The following is a 24229-nucleotide window of genomic DNA, read 5'->3' as shown; positions in this document are numbered from 1 at the left end:
GCCTTTCTGCTGCACAGTTAGAGGAGTTTAGCCAAAATTCAAAATTCTGCAACAGAGATAATGATGACTAGTGACAGGGTCAGCCCTATTTCTATCCCACTGGATTACAACTGCTACAGTTCTCTTGTGGTTAGGAATGACTGGTATACTATTACAAATCTGCAGTGTAGGTATGTCTTCTTGATGGCTGCTTCCAATTTATGTGCCTTCTTGTAGAGCGAGGCTCCAGCTTGCTACTGTTCTGTCAGTCGGACATTTTTATCCAGAATCTTTGTCTGATTATGATGACCCAGATTAATTTGACACAGCCTGAGACTTTGACCTGAAAGCAGAACTTGCAACTCCTTTCTAGACACCATGTTGTCATAAAAGCTGTGTTCTCCCCAACATTAAGCTTTGGGCAATTGGGTTGGGGGAAATTCTCTGCCTTTAATTATCTGTGCTCAAGGACTGCACAAGGACTTCTTTTCCCAAGGCTCTGGAACTTCCCCAGGCTAAACCGCAGATCCCTTTTCCCATGGAAATGTCCCTTTGAGGTCATTTACTTCAATGGCCAGGACCTGAACAAAAAATAGATTTAAAATGAGGAACACTTCCTGTCTACGTGGAGAATATAATTTTACTATAATTCCAGTCTGAGGAAGACCGCAGGGAAATCATGTTGGACTGATAATAAATCTAAGCATTAATGAGTGCCATGAGCACTACAAATTACTAAAACTGGCAATCTCAGTACAAACTCTAATACATGCTTCCTTAGAAATAAAATCCATTGAATTCAGCAGGATTCAGTCCCTGTTAGTAAGAACAAAGGATTGTCTGTTCCGGTATCCTGTTTCCATATGTCTCTGGCAGCCCTCAAGGAAGTAAGCGAATAGCTCTTTTCTGTGGTAGTTCTTCAGCAGTTGGTGTCAGAAGCATACTGTCTCTGATGCTGGAGGTAGGATTGCAGCCTAACTCACTCACCGGTGGAGGTGTAACTAAGATGGAGTGACTGGAGCTTCGAGACAGTGCACCAACATTTAGAGGGCCTAAACATTTACAGCTGAAAGGGTACAAACCTACCCACCAGTATTTGCTGCTTGAAGGATATCAGTCCATTTACCGTGAGCCCATGTAGCACCACTGTGGGTCCTCCACTGGCAGAAGGAAGCAGGCAGGCTGAACACTAACCCAATAAAGCTGGCATGTGTTCATACCATACATTCCTCGGCATTCTTCCATCCTCTCCCCTCATATGCTAGTCTCATGTGACTCAAGCTTAGTGAAGTCCCAGATACCAAAATAGTTTTTTTTTTTAACAGCTCTATTCACTGATGTAGATATGAAGAGCCAAGAAAAGATCTGCATAACTTCTGGATTATATAAAGATTCTCCCAGACAGGGTAAAAAGTTTCACCCCAAATAATTGTGGTTCATCACGGAAGATAAGCTTGCCAGATTCCACTTTCAGATTTAAGTTTTGAAAGTGTTCAACCCCCCCCACACACACACAATTTTCTTCAGTAAACTGTAGCAACCCTTTAATCATTATTAAAGAAATCCATTTCCATTCTAGACCCTCTCTTCTATAAGGTTTTAAAAATTATTATATAACTGTGCCTCTGCCAGTTTGAAGCTAATTGAAAGCTTCCAATAAAGAAGTTCTCAGCGCAGAAGCTATCAACTCCATGGGAAACACTATAGTGCTAAACTTGCTTTGTACCCAGAACAAACCCCAAAAACAAAATAAAACATACCCATGGCAGGAACAACAACAACAAAAAAAGGGGGGGCTCTCAGATTTTTGTCACTGTTGGCATCAGCACAACCCTTGGATGACTGAAAAAACTCCAAACAATCCAGCAGGGAACCAGGTATGATGAGGAGAACAAATGTTCCATCTCAAAGAGCCCCAGGTCTGTTGTCCCAACAGAGCAGTTTCTGGGGACAATTTATTTCAAATGTTAAAGGGTGTGTGTGTTAAAGGTGAGATGAGATACTGGAACAACTGGTTTCATCAGTTTCTTTTAAAGAAATTGCAATTGAATTAGTTCTGTCCCCTGCCCTGTCCTCCATCAGGACTGACACAAACATGTGATCTCGGCCAGAGAGCGCACAAGGCCAGGGAAATCCAAAACTAGAGACAATGCAGGCAAATAAAGAGGCAGGTGAATCAGGGGAGATCCAAAGCCACAGCCCAACATAGAGCACCCTGGGGCCCAGTTAATCAGTCCAAAGGTCATGCACAGTCCAGGAGTTGGCAACAAGGTGTACAGGATGCAGGAATGTAGAGATACTATTACATTGTCAAACTGAAGACTGATGTAGCTGAGCTGCAGGGGTCTTACTCAGTACTCAGCTGCAAGCATATCTGGGTCATCTGGGGAAGGAACTCAAATGCAAGGTTTGGTCTTTCCAGGGGGAAGAGTTTTCCTGCTAAGGAGACCACCTACTCCTGAGAAGGCTTTTTCTCACACTTGGTCTGGGGGCTTCTATCCAAGATCATGGCTTCGGGCTGCATCATTCCCATGGGCTGGGTGGGAGTTTAGTCTCTGCTTCTGACTTAGTCACCATCAGCTCTGGGGTTTGGGCTCCTGTTCTGTCAGTGGTCCAGGGTCCACAGGCACCCGGCAGCTGTTCCTCAGTGTCCATTTTAGGAATTTCTGGCTCATAGTCACTCAAGGAAATAACTGGCGAAGCCATGACACCAACAGTACAAAAACTCTCTTGTGTTTGCTGTTCTCCCATCTCATGAAAACAAGGCCTGGAAGAGCTTTTAGCACATGGATTCTAACTGACATTGGATTTCTTCTGTCATCCATCTCTCAGAGAAACTCTGGAAAGTGCTGAAAGATACATAGATAACAGGAGCCAATGAAACCCAGGACGTCTGGAAAGAACAGAATAGATCGAAGAATTGATGGATAAGCTGCTCACATTACAACATTTAAGGCAAGTTTTTCCTTCTACACTAGAATTGAAGATTGTAATAAATTTTTAGCAGCTATCTTTAGATTTCTATGTTTTGAGACTATTTTTTATTTCCCTAGTTACTGAAAAAATGTTTTCTGTTCCCTGTCCAAGACACAAAGTACAAGATGAGAATATAACTTACTCTTTGGAGCATAAAGGCCAGATCACATAATAATCTGGCAGCATTACTTGGCTGTGCAAAATTCATACCGTAATTACTAGGAAAGCTCCAATGATCTAAAAGGCTACTGGATATTGATGCCTCACTGTCCTAGAGGCTAACAGGCACATGAAGCTGCTATCACAAAGCGTGGAGATATCGCTACTAGATTGATGTAAGCTTACTCGCCATTTCTCATATAGGCCCAGAACCTATAGGAATGAGATGTCCTAGATATATTCTGGAAGTGTTTCAATTCCAAAAGAAGGAGATTTCAGTCTGGGCCGAGTGTTATATATACAATATTCTGATTAAGGAGTAAAAGTCTGGGGTTTTTAAAATTTTCCTTCAGTTTATTATAAATCAGTTAGGCATGGGATTTTGGTAGAGTTTTTTTTTCCCCCACTACAGCTACCAGAATTCAGCAGGCATCCTCCCAGGTCAAATTCTGGTAACTTTAGGCAAAAATTCAGAGCCCTCAAAGGAGCTTCAGGATACACAGCTGTTCTTTGTCAGGGCTCTGTCTGCAACAATGGTCATTAAAGCATAGAAGATGTAGGTGGGGCTTTCTAAGCACCATAGGAACTGTAAAGCATTATTTATTTGTTTATTTAAAATATTTTTACCTCACCTTTCTACCCTAAAAAGACCCAAGGCTGCTTAACATCATTATAAGGCAATATTAAAGCTAACAACAGTGAATATGCAAATATAATTAAGGTTCAAACAAATACTATACTAAAAACATGTTGTTGTTTAGTTGTTTAGTCATGTCCGACTCTTCGTGACCCCATGGACCAGAGCACACCAGGCCCTCCTGTCTTCCACTGCCTCCCAGAGTTGGGTCAAATTCATATTGGTAGCTTCGGTGACAGTGTCCAGCCATTTCGTCCTCTGTCTAAATGTCAATGGGAACCTTTACCTTCTTCCTTGTAACTGATTTCTTGTAACATAATAACAAATAGTTGTGTTGTTTTAAAAACTTGGCCCTATACCAGACTCCAGAGGGATATTCTTACTCAGTTTTCACAAGCTTAGCACTAGGCTGCTGCATTTTGCCAGTATCAATATCCACAAATCCTTACAGTCTGAACAGGGTTAATAATCTCTTTTTTAAACATCATTCACTTCCTATTGGTTGCCCAATGATTTATTTACATTTATTTATTTATTTGATTTTTATCCCGCCCATGTGGTATATCATACCACTCTGGGCGGCTAACAACAAAATGATACATCCATTCAAGGCAGTTAGATTCTTAATAATGCCATTACTTATTCTAACTTCTGTAAACTTTACCACGTCCTTGTTTTTATTTTTCTTTCCCACCCAGTATTGAATATCTCATAGGTACTGTGACATCTTCTTGGGATTGTTTCCCTACTAGGAAGAATACTTCTCCCCCTGCTATCTGCCCCTCTCTTCCTTTTCCTCTTTTTTCTTCATCATATTCCCTGAATCTTACTGATATAAACAAATTGGATTATAGACCCTCAATCTCTTTGTTTTTCAGTACAATATTCAGAGGATCAGACTGTGTGTCTCCACAAAGGTCAAAGACCCAGCTGGAAAAAAGTCATCCAAAACCCAAATTGATTTCGTTTTGTTTTGAGAATTTTCTGTGGGATTTGCTTCTCAGCAAGCATTTACCTCAGGGCCAATTAGAGAGCTTATAGTAGAGGAACACTCAAGTAAAGAGTAATGAATAAGACTGAGTTCACCATTCAAATACTGTCCTAGGTATTTGTTCACTAGATGTCTTCACAAAGACATCAGCCTGTATCCTGTTCAATATTTATATGTGCATGGAGCTCCAGTGGTGGCAGTTGTCATGGCAATCTGAGAAGGTGCTGCTTATGTATAACCATACGCATAACCTTCTCATACCAGGATCTTCCACAGTTGGAGTTCTGTGTGTGTAAATATTGAACAGGGCACTGTCTTACCTCAGCATCAGGTTTGTGACACTGAAACAGCAACAGCAACAGCAACAGCAACAGCAACAGCAACAGCAGCAGCAGCAGCAACAACAACAACAACAACAACAACAACAACAACAACAATAACAATAACAATAACAATAATAATAATAATAATAATAATAATAATAATAATAATAATAATAATAATAATAATAATAATAATAATAATAATAATAATAATAATAATAATAATGGCCTCTGCTGCTATACAGGGTAGTATTAAGGCTTACTGAGATCATATTTGTGAAGCACTGTGAATGTTCAAAATGTTAAGTTCTGAATTCTCAGTGGACTCAGTAAACACATAGATGCAGGATGTATACAGCATCAGAGCTGTGCATCCATCTTGGGAATCTAGAGTATAATCCACCAGGAGAAATATTTCTGACACATCGTACATCAAAATGAGTAGGACTATAGACCTATGTTTTAGTCTTAACATCCTTTAAGAGGAACTTGGACAGACATTTTTATGGCAGATCATCTCTAATGATGGAAGTACCTAGTTACAAGTAATATAATTACAAATAATGAGTTACTTTAGGCAACATTGGCTAAAATCCTCTTGTGTAACGTCTGTGCAAGCTGATGATGCCATAAGCCACAGTCTTTTATCACTCATTAGAAGTTTCCGATTTCATTTCCCCACCCATCCCAGTTCTGACACTCCTTCGAGATCCCTTTTGACCTGGGGAAGCCTTTGGGAGTCTCCGGACTTGGCACGTGGGGGGGGGGGAGAATGTTTAATGCATGAAAACCATTGCTAACAATCCTGATTATGATTAATTCTCTGAAGACTAAGGAGAAGTCCAAACTATCCAGACTTCTGGCTAACTTTGCAGAATACAACAGGAAGAGCTCAACGCCTTCCAAATTGTTCTGAAGTTTCTCAGAAAGTTCTTGGAAAAATATCACACGTTGTTTGGGAAAGTTTAGGATGGAGGAACAACGGCTAATGTAATGGGAGAACCATTGTTTGCTTCCTGGTTACTATTTTTTAACTTATTCAGTCCTAAAAAGCAGGTTACGTGTACATAGTCTGCCCCAAGATATATTGCTGCCTGAGGCAAAGAAAAAAATTGTGTCCTTCATTTCATGTGCAAGCAGCTTCTTATATAAAGGTGGCCAGTAATATCATCCTTCTTTGCACATGGAATAAATGGCTGGCTACCTTAGGAAACATAAAGCAAGCCATATGTCCTGTCTTGCTAACTGAGGCAGCTGCCATAAAATGCCATTGGTATCTGAAAAGACCTCCTTTTTCTCATGAGTGAGCCCTTCCCTGTTGGCTTTCTGCCTGTGGGCAGTTACCTTTTTTATTCAGAGGGAAATTAACTGATTACTGCAGCATCTTGGTTTCAGCTGTCCTTTTTTAAAAAAAAATGATAAGTTTTTAAACTGCTCTTAGTTGCGTTCTACTATTATACCTCATTTAACTATATTTCAGTTTATAACTTGAACTGAGTGCTTTTGCCTTTTCAGTTGTTGAGAGCTACTTAGAGTCCCAGTTTTGGGAGAAGGGCAGGCAATAAACCAACAAATAATAGAATCATTCCTCCTTAAAAATTAATGCAACATTTAAAAAAAAAAGAATTAGGCATATATAAGATTAACGTATTCTAATCTATACATAAACCTCTTCCCCTGCATGCACGCAATGTAATATTTCAGTGCATTTGGGTCTATGAATAACAGAATGGGAATGCAGGAGCAAAAGGTATTTGTGTGTTTTTCCTCCCCAGCATTTTTCTGGCATATCCTCGTTCCCCATCCATTTGTAAACAGCAGGGGAAATGCATTCCAGATTACAACAATAAACACTAAACTGATTGATGCTCAATCGTTTAGCTGTGCTGCCAAGGTCTCTAAGCAACAGCATAATATAAAGTTATAAACCACAACTCATTTTTTTCACAGGTGTTCCATCTCAGCCACTTCCTCTGATATTGTGGTTGATGTCGTCTACCAGGACATTCATATGTCAAGCCAGCCCGTCCCCCTGCACAGGGTTTGAAAACCCTGTGAACAAAGTAATGAAAAAAAGAAGACAACAAAACGTATTTTCCAAGTGGTACATTTCCACTTGCTATGAACAAAGCCAGTCTGGAGTATTTTTGCTGTCGGGAGAATAAGATAAGATGGGACACACAAACAGTACTGGTGTGTATCGTCTGCTGAAGTGAACTGGACTGGCACCTGATGTAGAGACCTTTAGCTAACTTTAACACTCTTGAGAGGATGATACGCTCCACCTCATCCAAAGGCAGTAAGGTTACTAGGTTTTCTTTGGTCTCTTGGCAGAGAATCACCTATCAAGACAAGCAGCACTAGAGCCGCAGAACGTTTCCTCTTTGTGAGTCAGGAGGCTTTAAATCACTGTACCCATCTTCAACCATTCCTACTTGGCGCCAGGATTCAGTGGCTGATTATGAAGGTGTTTGCATGTGTGCTGCAACCAATGGCACAATGGACTCCCATGCATACACCCACCATCTCTCTCCCCAGTCCCCACCCCTAACTCCTGGCCTTTTGGCATGTTGGCAAGGCAGAGAATGGAGCACCAACACCGTGATGCATGAGCCTTCCTGAGCAAACTCTGGAAGCCTTCCTGAGCAAAAACAGGAAGACTGGAGCAACATCTGTCCCCTTCCCTACCCTTTGCTGTTTTGACATTACAAGGATTCAACCTGCGGTCTCTGGTTTTGGTCTTGATATCTCAGACAATCAGGTGCTGATTGTCTTGGAAACCCTATTTGGGAATGTAGGCCAAGCCATGTGGGATGCACAGCAGTCTCCTTCAAAGCAGAATCGTGGATAGACTATTCTTGAGGCATAATACGAAGTGGTGGCTGCTACCACCCAATAGCATCTGCTCTCTAAGGTGGTTGCTGCACGCTGCTTAATTCTGGGGCTGGTTTTGAATCTGAATATGTATTCTCCTGAGCTTTGAGCTTTGTACACACAAACCATAGCCAGTAAAGCTAACCAGTGGCATTATGTGCAATAATTACCTTTCACAAACACGTTCTTAACATGATGTCAGGAAGAGGCAATGTTAATGAAATGGCAGCAAAAGTGTCAGGATTCAAGCCTGCAACAGAAGCTCTACCATCTGTTCTGGAAGCAATCACAGCTCTTTAATTCTTAGCTTTCCTTGCCCGGTAGTGGGAGAAAATATATATATTATATTATAATTTATCATAATTATCTCACAATTTCTTTAGTATAAACTATTTCTTCAATTTTTTTTCTTTAAATAAAGCTAGTGTCTTGGGTCCCAGTAAAGCAGATCTGGCCACTATCACATACAGTATATCACAGAAATGATTACACCCTCTCACATTTCATAAATATTTTAGTATATCTTTTCATGTGACAACACTGAAGAAATGACACTTGGCTACAATGTAAAGCAGTGAGTATACAGCTTGTATAACAGCATAAATGTGCAAGCCAGCCATCAGCCAGAGCCTCCACAGGATCGCCAGTCAGATCAGCCGGAATCCCTCTCATGGAGTCCTGGAATCCTATAGGATCCAGTAACTTTTGAAGGCAGACCATTAAAATAGGTCTTTGCTCCCTGTGGGGAGGGAGAGCCACTGAGAGGTTGCATTTAATTAGGTGGTGATCTGACCATGACAAGGGGACCGACACAAGGTCAGTCACCATCAGACCACACTCACTTCACTCAGTGGAGAACACCAGGTCTAACGTGTGACCACTCACGTGAGTGGGACCGTTGACATATTGGGACATATCCAAGGAAGCTATGGTTTCCAAGAACTCAAGAGTCGGACCAGAAACCTCCGCCTCTGCATGGATGTTGAAATCACCCAAGACCAAAAGCCTTGGAGATTCCAACAGTGCTGCAGAGATGAAGCCCACCAGCTCTGGTAAGGAAATGGCTGGGTTGTGGAGAGTGCGGTAACCCAGCAAGATCCCAATACCATCCCTGGTCGCAGTAGACGTGTGTAGGGCCTCAAGACCTGGTGTCACCACCGCGGAGTGCCTAACAACCTCTAGAGGGTTTTTATAAACAATTACTACTTCCCCTGCCCCTCCAGTCTACCCTGGTGTTGAATGGCATAACCTAGAAGGCAGGCAAGGCTCAAGGGAACACCCCCTTCCCTGCCCATCCAAGTCTCAGTTATGCATGCCAGGTCTGCATCCTCCTCCAGGATAAGGTCTTGGATAATCTGGGATTTGTTAGCTACAGACCTGGCATTCAGCAACACCAGATTTAGAGTGGAGGGATGGCTGATCTGACTACCTCGAGTCTGACAGTTGGTCACAGTGCCAGTGTCGTAAAACACTTTCAAAGAATGAGATATTTTGTTTCTCAAGGATAAATATTATATTTATTAATTAGTTCATAAGTGGAAAGCTTTTGGCTCTCCATGTGTACTGGAGTTATAATACCTGTAATTCTTTATCACAGGCAATACTGGATGGGGATTCTTGGAGCCGGAGTCAAAATATTTGACTCAATTGATTTTGTGTTCATGAAATAATACCACTGAATTTTTAAATTGATGAAACAAAAAAACGCACAATGACTGTAAAGTTGTTTTTATGAGTAGAATTTGAACTGTAGATTTTATGGTCAATTTGGTAGGGTGGCTGGGTGACCATGCACTGGGGGCTGAGAGAATTAAATATCTCCTCCTCCTGGAAAATCTTAAAAAGCAGATGGAGTTGGGTGTCATCAACACATTGGTGGTACCAGACCAAAAAATTCTGGACAGCCTCTTTCATATTTTTCATGTATATGTGAAATAGTATGTGGCATCAAGTAACACTCCACAGGCTAATGGTCAAGGCGTTGAACAGGAATCTCCCAGCACCATTACCATTCACAAAGTGACACAAGGGAAAATCTACTGAGAGGAGAACACCTGTAATACAAAACTTTATTTGAGTGTCTGCAGAAAATCATGTATCCAGATTAAAAATTCAGAATTTTGTCCAAAGCACTTTACCTGCATGGTATCATGAAGACAAAACTTTGGAGCAGATATCCAAGACCTCACTTTGCAGAATGAGCAGGGGGTTTTACAGACTATGCTTACCTCATTTTAATGTATGTGAAACAACTGTGCCATCAAGTTGATTCTGGCTTATGGCAACTCTCCCAAGGTTTTCTACATATAAAGTATTCTGACATGATTTACCAGCCTCTTCTTCTGGTGGCACTCTGGGAAGGATATCAGACCACATAACCTCATCAGCCACACATGCTCCAGTTCATATCAACTGGTACTCATCCCAGAAAGCCTAGTGGGGATTCAAATTCCTGACCTATGGTTCTGCACCAGGCACTGCTACTGCCCAGGTCTCATAAATTTGTTGTTGTTTAGTTGTTAAGTCGTGTCCAACTCTTCGTGACCCCATTGACGAGAGCATGCCAGGATCTCCTGTCTTCCACTGCCTCCCGGAGTTTGGTCACATTCACGTTGGTAGCTTCAGTGACACTGTCCAACCATCTCATCCTCTGTCGTCCCCTTCTCCTCTTGCCTTCACATTTTCCCAACATCAGGGTCTTTTCCAGGGAGTCTTCTTTTCTCATGAGATGGCCAAAGTATTGGAGCCTCAGCTTCAGGATCTCTCCTTCCAGTGAGCACTCAGGGTTGATTTCCTTCAGAATGGATAGGTTTGTTCTCCTTGCAGTCCAGGGGACTCTCAAGAGCCTCCTCCAGCACCACGATTCAAAAGCATCAATTCTTTGGCGGTCAGCTTTCTTTATGGTCCAGCTCTCACTTCCATACATCACGACAGGAAAAACCATAGCTTTGACTATTCGGACTTTTGTTGGCAAGGTGATGTCTCTGCTTTTTAAGATGCTGTCAAGATTTGTCATCGCTTTCCTCCCAAGAAGCAGGCGTCTTTTAATTTCGTGGCTGCTGTCTCCATCTGCAGTGATCATGGAGCCCAGGAAAATAAAATCTGTCACTGCCTCCATATCTTCCCCTTCTATTTCCCAGGAGGTGATGGGACCAGTGGCCATGATCTTGGTTTTTTTGATGTTGAGCTTCAGACTAGTTTTTGTGCTCTTCTCTTTCACCCTCATTAAGAGGTTTTTAATTTCTCCTCACTTTCTGCCATCAGAGTGGTGTCATCTGCATGTCTCAGGTTGTTGATATTTCTTCCGGAAATCTTAATTCCGGCTTGGGATGCCTCCAGTCCTACCTTTTGCATGATGTATTCTGCATGTAAGTTAAATAAGCAGGGAGATGATATACAGCGTTGTCGCCCTCCTTTCCCAATTTTGAACCAATCAGTTGTTCCTTATCCAGTTCCAACTGTTGCTTTCTGTCCCACGTATAGATTTCTCAGGAGATAGATAAGGTGGTAAGACACTCCCATTTCTTTAAGGACTTGCCATAGTTTGTTGTGGTCCCCACAGGCAAAGGCTTTTGCGAAGTCAATGAAGCAGAGATTTTTCTGGAACTCTCTAGCTTTCTCCATAATCCAGTGCATGTTAGCAATTTGATCTCTAGTTCCTCTGCCCCTTCGAAATCCAGCTTTTACTTCTGGTAGTTCTTAGTTCACATACTTCTGAAGCCTGCCTTGGGGGATTTTGAGCATAACCTTGCTAGCGTGTGAAATGAGTGCAATTGTATGGTAGTTGGAGCATTCTTTGGCACTGCCCTTTTTTGGAATTGGAATGTAGACTGATTTTTTCCAATCCTCTGGCCACTGCTGAGTTTTCCACACTTGCTGGCATATTGAATGTAGCACCTTAGGAGTGTCATCTTTTATGATTTTAAATAGTTCAACTATAGTTTAAATAGTTTAAATCACCTACACTGGCCTTGTTGTTAGACAAGCTTTCTAAGGCCCACTTCACTCTCCAGGATGTCTGGCTCAAGGTCAGCAACTACATTGTCTGGGTTGTCTGGGATATCCAAATCTTTCTGGTATAATTCCTCTGTGTATTCTTGCCACCTCTTCTTGATGTCTTCTGCTTCTGTCAGGTCTCTCCCATTTTTGTCCTTTATCATGTCCATCTTTGCACAAAATGTTCCTCTAATATCTCCAATTTTCCTGAACAGATCTCTGGTTTTTCCTTTTCTATTATTTTCCTCTATTTCTTTGCATTGTTCATTTAAGAATGCCCTCTTGTCTCTCCTTGCTATTCTTTAGAAATCTGCATTCAGTTTTCTGTAACTTTCCCTATCTCCCTTGCATTTTGTTTCCCTTCTCCTCCTTTGCTATTTCTAAGGCCTCGTTGGACAGCCACTTTGCTTTCTTGCATTTCCTTTTCTTTGGGGTGGTTTTTGTTGCTGCCTCCTGTACAATGTTACGAGCCTCTATCCATAGTTCTTCAGGCACTCTGTCCACAAAATCTAGGTCCTTAAATCTGTTCTTTACTTCCACTGTGTATTCATAGATTATACCTGACTAGCCCAGTGGTTTTTCCTACTTTGTTCAGTTTAAGCTTGGGTTTTGCTATAAGAAGCTGATGATCAGAGACACAATCAGCTCCAGGTCTTGTTTTCGCTGACTGTATAGAGCTGCTTCATATTTGGCTGCAGAGAACATAATCAATCTGATTTCGGTATTGCCCATCTGGTGATTTCCATGCATAGAGTCGCCTCTTGTGTTGTTGGAAAAGAGTGTTTGTGATGACCAGCTTGTTCTCTTGACAAAACTCTATTAGCCTTTGCCCTGCTTCATTTCAAACTCCAAGGTCAAACTTACCTGTTGTTCCTTTTATCTCTTGACTCCCTACTTTAGCATTCCAATCCCCTAGAATGAGAAGAACCTCTTTCTTTGGTGTCAGTTCTTGAAGGTGTTGTAAGTCTTCATAGAATTGGTCAATATCAGCCTCTTCAGCATGGGTGGTTGGAGCATAAAATTGGATCACTGTGATGTTGAAAGGTCTGCCTTGGATTCGTATTGACATTGTTCTATAATTTTTGAGATTGTATCTCAGTACAGCTTTTCCCACTCTTTTGTTGACTATGAGGGCTACTCCATTCCTTCTACGGGATTCTTGCCCACAATAGTCGATATGATAATTGTCTGAATTGAATTCGCCCGTTCCCGTCCATTTTAGCTCACTGATGCCCGGGATGTCAATGTTTATTCTTGCTATCTCCTGTTTGACCACATCCAGCTCATCTTCCATGGTCATATCTTTTAGCCTTTTGTTTCTGATCATTGGGCGTTCTTGGCAAAGATACTGGAGTGGCTTGCCAGTTCCTGCTCCAGGTGTACCGCGTTTAGTCGGAACTCTCCACTATGACCTGTCCATCTTGGGTGTCCCTACATGGCATAGTCCATAGGTTCTCTGAATTACTCAAGCCCCTTTGCCATGATAAGGCAGCAATCCATGAAGGGGTTGCTTAAATTACACATGGCTATATAAACCAGAGAGGCCCTTCTAATACCATTAAGGGCCACCTACAATTATCTAAGTGCACCGCTGATCTAGGGGCCCAATGCCTTCTTCTAGTCTTTTGCTGAAGGAGACTGAGGGCAGGAGAACCACTTGAAAAAGAACAGGGCTCCTGAAAGGGTTGGGATGGATAGTTAATTTGGCCAAATATACTGTGGAATTCCAGAAAATTTCTGCTTCCCATTGAAGTGAGTGAAAGATGGAGTAGGAAGAGAGACTAGAATTTTCTTTGAGCCAGGTGAGATCAGGAACCTACGTAGGCCAAAGAAGAGCTTAATGTTTGTAACATTCCCCCAGCAGGGATCCTATGTTTTTAACTGGTGATGTTAAACATCTAGTGATGTTTCCCTCAGCATCCAGATGCCATAATGGAGAGATGCCTGGCCTGCTGAAATGTATCTTGCTCTGTGGCAGTTAAAGTCCCAGGAGCCCTGCTGGAAGGAAACAAGCTTCGCTTTGTGTCAGGCCAAATACCAAAGAAGAATTTTTAAAAAGACAAACACGTTGTGGCATCTTAAAGACTAGCTGCTGTAGTTTCAAAGTGAGCATTTGTGGACAAATGCACTTTCTCAGTCTTCTTCCTCTGAGAAACCGGACTTATCCACAAAAGCTCACATTAAAATATAGCAGTCAGCCTTTAATGTGACACAAACTTTTTTTGTCATCTTTATTTTTCCCCCTTTTGTTTTTTGGCCTGAACTCCTAGCCCAGACTAAGATGGCTACCTCTTCATTAGTTGTGGGATTGGTTTGATTTTGAAAATAAGCGGAGATGATGGCTGTTTAGCGGGCTGAAGCAGGATCTAAACAGGATAGCATTCAGTACAACATCTCTAAGGAAGACATGAAATGGTCTGAATTGTAAGATTTGCCCTTTTCTGGCATGATACAGTGGGGTCTCTACTTAAGAACGTCCCTACTTAAGAACAATCCAACTTAAGAACAATCCAACTTAATTTTGCTTCTACTTGAGAACAGAAATCCAAGATAAGAACAGGAAAAAAAACCTTTCCTGCTCTTTTTTTAACCTTAGGTCATCTTAGGTTAAAAAAAATTCTCCCCCTAGTGGTAGAGTACGTATTAACCAGCTTTGCATTAGTTCCTATGGGAACTAATGCTTCAATGTACAAACGCACCTCTACATAACAAAAAAACAGCCAGAACGGATTAATTGGTTTTCAGTCCATTCCTATGGGAAATTTTGCTTCAACTTAAGAACGTTTCAACTTAAGAACACCATTCCAAAACGGATTAAGTTCTTAAGTAGAGGTTCCACTGTAGTTTCTATGGACGGAAAAGAGCAGATACGGATTAAATGGTTTTCAATGCATTCCTATGGGAAATGCAGATTCAACATAAGAACTTTTCAACTTGAGAACCACCTTCCAATACAGATTAAGTTCTTAAGTAGAGACCCCACTGTACAACCTGAACCAAACATTTTAAAAGCTATTTTCGGGGTGCTGGAACTCCCCAGAATTCCCAGCTAGCATGGTCACTGGGGAATTCTGGAAGCTGCAGAAATAATAACCCTTCCAAACTTGGTCTCTAACAAGAGTGGGCAGAGAGCATTATGGTTATAACAGCTGTTGAATCTGTTATCAACTTTGAAGGTTTAAAACAATCGCTTATACATTATTGATGTCAGGATATTTCAGCTTTCAGACACCTCTTCTCTTTGCTTCTCTATGAACTGCCTCCAAATTAGCTGTATCTTGTTTGATTTCTTATCCCATGCCTCTTATGTTGAGGGTTTCCCCTCCAAATCCCATCTCTTTGGCCTGGCAAAAAATTTAAAAAAATCGTTTTCTATCTAACTTTGCAATACAATCTAGAGCCAGGTCGCTAACATACACACACACTGCTCCATTTCTGATATAGCCTCTTCCTTTGCTTCAGCTCAGCTTCAAAGCTACCTTGACTGGCAGGTAACCTTTGACTAACCTAGTGGAAAATAAGAATATCTCTTTTTCTGGAGCAGACATCGTAATAAGGTACTGCCTATGTGCTATCAGTTGTACGATTTTGATCTGAGAACCAAAGCAGATCAATAAGTACTGGTCTTACCTAAAGCTGCATATTGAACTTGATGACACCATTTTAGCAGTGGAAGAATCTTACAAAAAATAAAAACCCACTTTGTACTTGAACTCTGCAGGCCCTTCCATTTCCCTTTCATGAATAAAGGCTTTTCATGACTTTAGTAGGATCCAGAACCAGCTGTGTCAAACAAAACATTCAGCTGCAAGTAAAGTGGAAACATTACTTTAATTAGGGCAATTGGAGTACAGGAAGAAAATAAAGCCTGGACCTTCTTTTATTTTCCTTTCCATAAACAGTTCTCTCTAAACACTGCAAGGAACCAACAGTACATTTTGAAGAATCAGGGCAGGGGGGAATTGTTGGAGAAGTTTAATCTTTCCTGAACAGCCGGCCGGCCTGTTGATGTGTTTATTGCTTATAAAGCATGCTAGATTCCCAAGGGCGGAATAAATGCACCGAGAGAGTACACACGGTTCAACATCATGATATCAGAGTATTGCCTGGATGGAGGATACTCGCATGTTGTGCTTTTTGTTTTTTTTTTCTTATCAGTATCAGAAGCTGGGAAGGCAAGACCAAAATACTGTATGCTGCTAGAAAACAGCTTAGATTAAAAACAAAACACAGTGTCAGCCTTGCCAGCCATGGGAGCTTCCTTCTTCCACCTGTGATTCTGTAGAAGACACCGCAGAGGCATCAACAATGATGGGATTTATTGAAACAAGGCCAAGGGAAACATAACACAGCACAAGGAGCTCCTTTTGGAAGAGTTCCCTTCATTTCCCATAAGTGTTCATTAGAATCCAAAAGTACCACAGCTACTGCCACTGGTTCAGTCTCTTTTCTGTCCCTTTTCAACAGGTGAAGTCCTGTTGTCCACCCTATTGCCGTCTGCAACAGGAAAGGGTTTATATGCCCACAACCAAAGGCGGCAATAGCAGTCCCAGTTCTGAGTGGTGGATTGTTGTCCCTTGGTTGGGAATGGAGTTTAGCTCTTTTCTTGTTCCTCCAGTGTCCTGACAGGGCTGTAGCCGGTTCTGGGCTTCCTGCTGCCAACGTTTCCACTCCCTGACTTCTTTCCCCTCTTCGTAACTGGGTTTGGGAAGAGGGTTAGGATTTAGGTGAATCTCAGCATCTTCCCAGGGTACTCTCAGTTGTACAATAACCTCAGTCCAGGAGTCCTTTTTTATCGACATATTCCCATTCACCTGGAAGCTCTGGTTCTTCTGGAGGTTCTACCTCCATAGCCTTCCTGGGACTCCTCAAAGGGATCTCCCCAGTTTTTCTCCTCTTCAACCTCCTCAGGGGAAAGGGGGGATAGCCTGGACACTGAGCCCCTCAGTAGTGGTGTCTTCTCCTAATACACAGTATTATGCTATGGTTGAAATCCAATACTGTAGTAGGTTACAAATAGAGTGATCTAATTAAATCAATGGAAGTTATGAAGGAATTGACTCAGCCAATAGCCACTGATCTAATAGGCCTACTCTAGTTGCAGCTTACTACTGGATTTCGGCATATATGTTATGGGAAATTAAAATCTAAATTCAGTTGTGGTCGCAGCTTGAGTAGGGGCGAAGTTTATATACAAGCTGATTGACCTTTCAGCAGTTGGCTCAATGGGTGTATATTCTCAGTATATTATCTCCTCCCTAATAACCTAAAATGCTGGATCATGCCTTCAAAGCCCTAAATGGGTTTGGCATTCAGCTATCTGAAGGAGTGTCTGCCCATAGGCCAGCCTGCTTCTAACTTCCTTATAGCTTAAGACTGTCAAGGAAGGCTCCTTTCTGTCAACACGCGAGGCAGCCTTTCAACTACTGGCACTTCTAATACAGAATCTGGTCCCCAGGGAGGCACAACCAACATTCACACCATAATTGTTTTGTTATGAACTCAAAGCCTTTTCAATTGCTGAGATAATTTGATGGCCAGTTTTGTCAGATTTGTGTTTGCTGCCTTCTTTACTTTGCTGGTTTTTTATTGTATCAAACGTATTTGTAGACTCCTCTGGTGTCCATATGGCTTTAACAAGGCAAATTAGTGGGAACAAAAAAGACAGGAAAAAGCTGAGTGTACTAACTACAGTATTTCTCTGTGGCCTTATAATAAAAGGACTTAATGACATTATCCAGAGCCTACACTGTAGCAATATAGTGATTGCCTGGTAGCCTTAGTGACTATTATTCTGTAAACCTTACTGAGATGTGTGCGTAAATAAACTACCAATAAACTACATTAAACATGGAACCTTAGCTATGGATCAGCATACAGTATTTGTTTTGTTTTGTGTATCTGGTTGACAACGCTGTGCATGTGTGTGTGCTTACATATTCCTATTCAGGAGCCATGTCAGTTTCTCGCTGCTCCAGTGTATATAGAGTGGTCGTTCGACTAGATAGGCGGGGTATAAATAAATAAATAAATAAATAAATAAATAAATAAATAAATAAATAAATAAATAAATAAATAAATAAATAAATAAATAAACAAACAAACAAACAAACAAACAAACAAACAAACAAATATGAAAGTGCTGTGTGCATGCATATGCAAATCAAATATATTTTCGATTTTATCACTTTAAAACCCACAAATGCTGGATTTAACATAAGGAATTAGTGGAGAGTGCTACTCCACTCTCTGAGTGCCTCTGGGCTTTTTGCTCCACCCTGTGTTTGACCTAGAAAAGAACATATATGGCTACTGAGTCCATATCTATACATTTATTAGAACATTCACTGCAGTTGCACCAATCTGGTAGCAGTTGATGGATGACTCTCCCTCCTCAGTACAGCACTGCCATTCTTAATATCATTGCTGCAAGCATTCAAACCAGGCTGCAGCTGCTGGATGGCGGAGAGGTGCACCTGAGAGGGTCAAGACACATCCACAGTGCACCAAGAGTCAAGAATCTGAGGAAGCGGATGATCTCCAGCCTGGCAGCTTCCTAGACACAGTTATTTGTAGATAAAACTCATATAATACAGAAATGTACTCCTGAGAAGGCATCCACAGAATTGTCTTGAATCCTCCATGACACAGCTTTCTATCAAGCGCCAATAAAGCTGCTTCATTAAATTTACTAAACAACACATATGCAAATGGATCCAAGATGGTGACTAAGATTGGTTGTGTAATCTGCATCACCTTGATTAGGTGTACAATATGCCACCGCTTGTGGTTTCTAGGCCCTAGCAGTGAATAAAATGATATACCATCAGAGCGTCATGCTAACTGCTTTCAGACATGTAGAAACATGGCGTGTGGGTGTGACAACTGCACTACTTTCCGGCTGAAATAATAAATATGCCAGCGAGAGTCTCCTCACGCAAAGGAACCCTAATCCACCAAAAGTCCTTGTTTTAAAAAGGCATCCATGCATCATTATTTTTCCCAAAATGTCTGTGGTGATTCAGATTTACAGGTGCACCCCACTGAAAACAACACAATGTGTGTCAATGGCACCTTTAGCTGTGTAGTCTGATCGCTATTTGGATTGGCAACTCATGCATTTTATTAATTAGTTCCCAACTCTGGGTTCTTAGTTGTTCTTGAACTACAATTGCCAGAAATCCTGTCCAGTACTGCTAGTGGTGAAAGCTTCTGAGAATTTTAGTCCAAGAACATTAGGGGGGAACCAAGGTTGAGCACCAGTGTTTTAGGTGGATCAAGTTGTATGTTTGCAGATGGACATGACATGTTGAACATTGGGGGGGGCGGGGGGGATTGCTTCTTGTCCCTGTTACTAAACGCTCAAAACAGTGGGTCCTCAAATCAGCATACAGGGGCGTTCCATTAGAAACTGCATCATGCCTTAGAACAACTCACAGGGCACTGCCTGTTCAGCAGTATATAACATCCCTGGACTTCCTTTCTATTTATTTGAAACATTTTTAGCATCTTTCTCCTTTAAAAGGACTAAGGTGGATTACATCAGTAAGACACAATATTTAAAAGCTAAAAACGTTTAGTAAGTTTCCTATCATTTAGTGAAAAGTCATCCCAGCTCATATGGATTACTAAAGGAGAATTATAGGGCCATCTTTCAAAAAAGATGTGAAAATCATTATGCTGTATATTTGTGGAGGTATACCTAACCACTATGGTCTGGAGGTCAACAACATATAGCTGTTTCCTAATTTCTTTGGGGGCACTATTGTAGCCTCTGGCAAGAAGGTGAGCTAGCATAGATGTCCAGCATAGATGTGAACGCATCTTAGTGTCCAAGAATCCCCTGTGTCCTTGTGGCCCCATGGCCAAGGGTGAGGCCAACTGGGAGGGTATCTTCAGCCAAAAAAGATGGCTGCTTTCTGGGCACAATGTCTCTAATCAGGCAATGGCCTTAAAATAGATCCATTTACCCACAAAGCTCTAGTTACAAATCTGCCAATCACGGCTATGCTAAAATCCCCAGTCTCCCCCTTGACTGTTTCCTATAGTTTTCACATCCTCTGTGTGGTGGAGGAAGTAGGGAGAATGTAGGAAAGGGTGTATGTCATGTGGTTGGAAGAACTATCCTCTCTATGTCATATGTTCCCCAACACCTGAATATCAACACACTGTTGGCATTCAGGGCAAGCAGCTATCTCAGCTCCTACTCCCCTAGCAAGAAAGAGAACTTGGATTCTATGCATATTTACAGTAATTATACTCATTTCACTGGGGCTGCCTCCCAAGCATGAGTATGAATGTAGCAGTAGCCTTAGAGATTTTCATATAGTATTGGGGAAGGGGAGTTTTTAGGAAGCTCAGAAGTCAGAACCAGAAGTCAAGCCAGTGCAGATACTGGAACATGAATACTGCATTGCTTTACATTTTTCAAATCTAGACATATCTGGAGGCTTCTGATCATATGCTGCGAATTCTGGAATTACATAAATGAGTCTGAGGTTATCCTACCTTGCACATACAGTGGACCCTTGACTTACAGACGGCTTGACTTACAGACTTTTTGAGTTACAGACTTCTCTGGCCACAAAATTTAGGTTTGACTTGCAGACTGAGATTTGACTTACAGACCAGAAAAAAACCAAAATGGAACAAAAACGGCCTGTTACGGGATTAATCGGTTTTCAATGCACTGTAGGTCAATGGAGACTTGACTTACAGACTTTTTGACTTGAGAACCGCCTTCCAATATGGATTAAGTTCTCAAGTCAAGACCCCACTGTATAATGAAAATACAGAACTGACCAGAAAAAACAGGATTTATGGGGAAAGTGGAGGGAGGACAGTAGGAAGAAAAGAAGACCTTGTATGACACAGATATTTTCAATACAGGAAGACGCAGCTGTTAGTTTGCAAGACCAGAGCAGAACTTATTGGAAAAGACAATATTGCTAGGAAGGGAGGCTGTAGGAAGAGAGAACAACCAAATGTTGTTATTAGAGATGGGGGTATTCATATTTGTACACAAATACCCCCACACAGGTGACCATAACGAGGGCCCAGCCCCCTGGGGCCGGACCGTCCACTCACCTTCCACTGTTGCCGCAAGCTCCGCACTCCCTTCCTATTGCTCCAGAGCTTGCAGTCTGTGAGCCACTCTTCAACCTTGCAGCAAGGTTCAACCTCCCACCTCCTGCCAGGAGTGGCTGGCAGACCATGAGCTCCAGAGTGACCGGAAAGGATCACGGAGCTTGCAGCAACAGTGGAAGGTGAGTGGACGGTCTGGTCTCAGGGGGCTGGACCTTCATTATGTCCACCCATCTCTAGTTGTTATGTTCTTCTTATGTCTATAGAAGTGGACTTGTCCATGAAAGCTCACGTTACAATTACAGTTTCCGTATTTTCCCATGTATAAGTTCATACTTTAGACTAAAAATTGAAGGTCATCTTATACACAGAAGGAAGCTGAGGAGAGAACAAAACAGCCCATACCTTGCTTCTGCAAACAGGCTTTCTTCAATCACGAGGCTTAGCTGCCTCCAGTCACGAGCCTTATGTAACTGACATCAGCTGATGCTGAACAAAACCAATTGCAGGACACTTCTTTGGAGGTGTAGCATGTAGGCAGTGCTCAGATGCAACAGGGACATTACTGGTATGTAAATGTTACCAAATTACTAAATAAAAAATGTATTCTATTATAGGTTTAAAATATTGATTTCTTAATTTGGGGTTAGAAAAGTGGAGGGACTGTCTTAAAAAGGTAAAGGTAAAGATTTTCCTTGACAATTTTTGTCCAGTCGTGTTCGACTCTAGGGGGCGGTGCTCATCCCCGTTTCTAAGCCATAGAGCCAGCATTTTGTCCAAAGACAGTCTTCCGTGGTCACATGGCCAGTGCGACTTAGACACAGAATGCCGTTACCTTCCCACCGAGGTGGTCCTTATTGATCTACTTGCATTTGCATGCTTTCGAACCGCTAGGTTGGCGGGAGCTGGGACAAGCGACGGGTGCTCACTCCGCCGCGTGGATTCAATCTTACGACTGCTTGGTCTTCTGACCCTGCAGCACAGGCTTCTGCGGTTTAGCCTGTAGCGCCACCACGTCCCTAATGGAGGGACTGTCTTATACATGGAAAAATACAGTACTCTTTAAGATACTGCAATGTTTTTGTTTTCTTTATTTTTTACTTTTCTTTCAGTTTTGCCTGCTGTTAGCACAAACATCTAAAATTGCAACGTAATATGAAATGCTGTTGGTTTGCAAGATTTGAGCAGAGATGTTAATGATATGACATTTTGGGGGTCATTAACTCATATAGTCACCACACATCAGAGTGACCGGATGACACATAACATCTTTACTGTTTTTTTCTTAACTTGTCTTACCGGACAATTGTATAATGACAAAACAGATGAAATGGTTGAGACTATGACAGCATATAAGCATCAAAGCTTTACTAACATTGAGTAAGACCATCCCCAGACACAAAGCAAAAAACAATAGTTTCACAGCTTAAATCAGTGAATTTCTGAATGTTTGTTCTCTATTCTTTTTACACATCTTTTAAAATAATTTTACAACCAGACACAAATTAACTTTGCAAGCACACATCCCTGTTTGGCCAGGAAGTAGTTAAAAATTCAATTGGGTCCTGATTGACAGATTCAAAAGTTCAGATTGTCCCACACCTGAGTTGATTTTTCCTTTGAAAACTTAGGAAGCCTGGTCTCAGAAGCTCTGAGATAATGTTTACTGAAAGTACTCAGGGCTGTGACAAACACTGCTGCATGTTTTTTGTAATGCAGAAATGCTTTGAACATGTCTTATAAAATGATATGCTAATTCCCTGGGGATATGTTGTATGTTGTGTATGGTCTATTTGAAATGGTCTGAAGGCTTCTTCAGGAAAAATTATTCTTATTCTTTTATTGAAGATAAATTATTTATTCCCTGGGGATACATGGCAAAACATCTCCCTTTCTGGACGACTGTCAAGCTATTACTTTCTTTAAAGCAAGTTCATTTTTTAAATTCCTTAAATAATAGCTGTGAACGTAAGTTGACCTGTAATTCTCCTTCACCCATATAATACATTGTATCATCTACCTGGCAAACCTGCACCACACATGCTCAGTTTATAACAAAGTCACTGTTTTCCCCATTTGAAAGGCCTCCTTTGAGAATCAATATTGTAGTCCCTGCAGCCTGGATTCTTTCCAAATTAAAAAGAGTGGGTGGGGCCAAGATTGGTATTTTCAATTTATGTGATCTGCTTTAAATCTTGGAGTGGTTGGGGTCACCTATTTCTGAGCCGAGGAAACAGGTTTACCTTTTAAAGGTCACAACTCGAAAACCCTCTGCCCAAACTTCTCCAAATTCGGCTCAGATCAAGAGCAGAGTGTCTGCTACATCTGTACCACATTTGGTGCTGATCTGAAGTTCAGTGTCAAAGTTCTAATTTGTTGGTTTGGGTTGCCCCCATTTTTAGAATTACCCAGTAAAATGTTGATTTACTCTGCTGTAAAATAATGACAATGAAACACCACCATGCACATTGGAGTTCCAGATCAAGTCACCATTCTAGATTTTGAGTCTGACAAAGTGACCAGTTTCAGGGTGGCAATGAAAGATGTAAATCATACACTGCTGTGTGGTATTTGCACCAAATTACAGAGTCATTGTGATGACCAACTGGATATGCAAATATACAACATAATTCTCCATTTTAGCCACAGTGTCATTTATAGGTTGTGAAGAAAAAGAGTTTAAAAGCATTAAAATAGATTGTAGTGCAGTCTCAAAAATGTTGACATGCAATATTGTGAAAGCTAGATCCTCTTTTTCATTATCGTTACATGCTAAAAAAGCTCGTACAAAGCTAAATTGAATGACACTTGTATCTGACAAGCTCTTAGTCTCTCGTCCTTCTGTCTCCTGTCCTTGCCCTCTCCCACTCTATACAAGCTCATGGAGCTTTCCTCACAAGCTTGTATAGATAAAATAAAATATAAATACTTTTATAAAGTATATCCTTTATATTTACACTTATAAAGTATAAATACAGTACAATAAATACCCATGTATTTCATTTCTTTGTCACGTGGAGCTAAATAAAGCAAGGTACGTATAATATTTCAGGAGCAGCATGTCCCAGCCTTCCCTGGCAACCAGCAGCCTGGTTCACACCTAGCCCTCCTTACTGGACACACAGCCGCCCGGCCCAAGCACCACAGCTGACGAAACCAAAGCATCTGTGATCTGCAAGGGGCGGTTGGCACAAGGGCCTGATCTTTATC

At 41.5% G+C, this 24229-nt stretch overlaps 1 long non-coding RNA gene across 1 annotated transcript; it reads left to right on the top strand.

Moving 5' to 3' along the window:
- The first annotated feature begins 2714 nt into the window (after positions 1-2714).
- Positions 2715-9352, top strand: LOC144586675 (uncharacterized). Its single transcript, XR_013541626.1, has 2 exons — positions 2715-2934; positions 7016-9352. It is a non-coding gene; the product is annotated as an uncharacterized LOC144586675 (long non-coding RNA).
- Positions 9353-24229: the final 14877 nt, after the last annotated feature.

This window comes from Pogona vitticeps, chromosome 2 (assembly GCF_051106095.1).
Source record: "Pogona vitticeps strain Pit_001003342236 chromosome 2, PviZW2.1, whole genome shotgun sequence".
NCBI lineage: Eukaryota > Metazoa > Chordata > Lepidosauria > Squamata > Agamidae > Pogona > Pogona vitticeps.
Note: the sequence above shows the minus strand (reverse complement) of the source record. Positions and strands in the feature narration are given on the sequence as shown.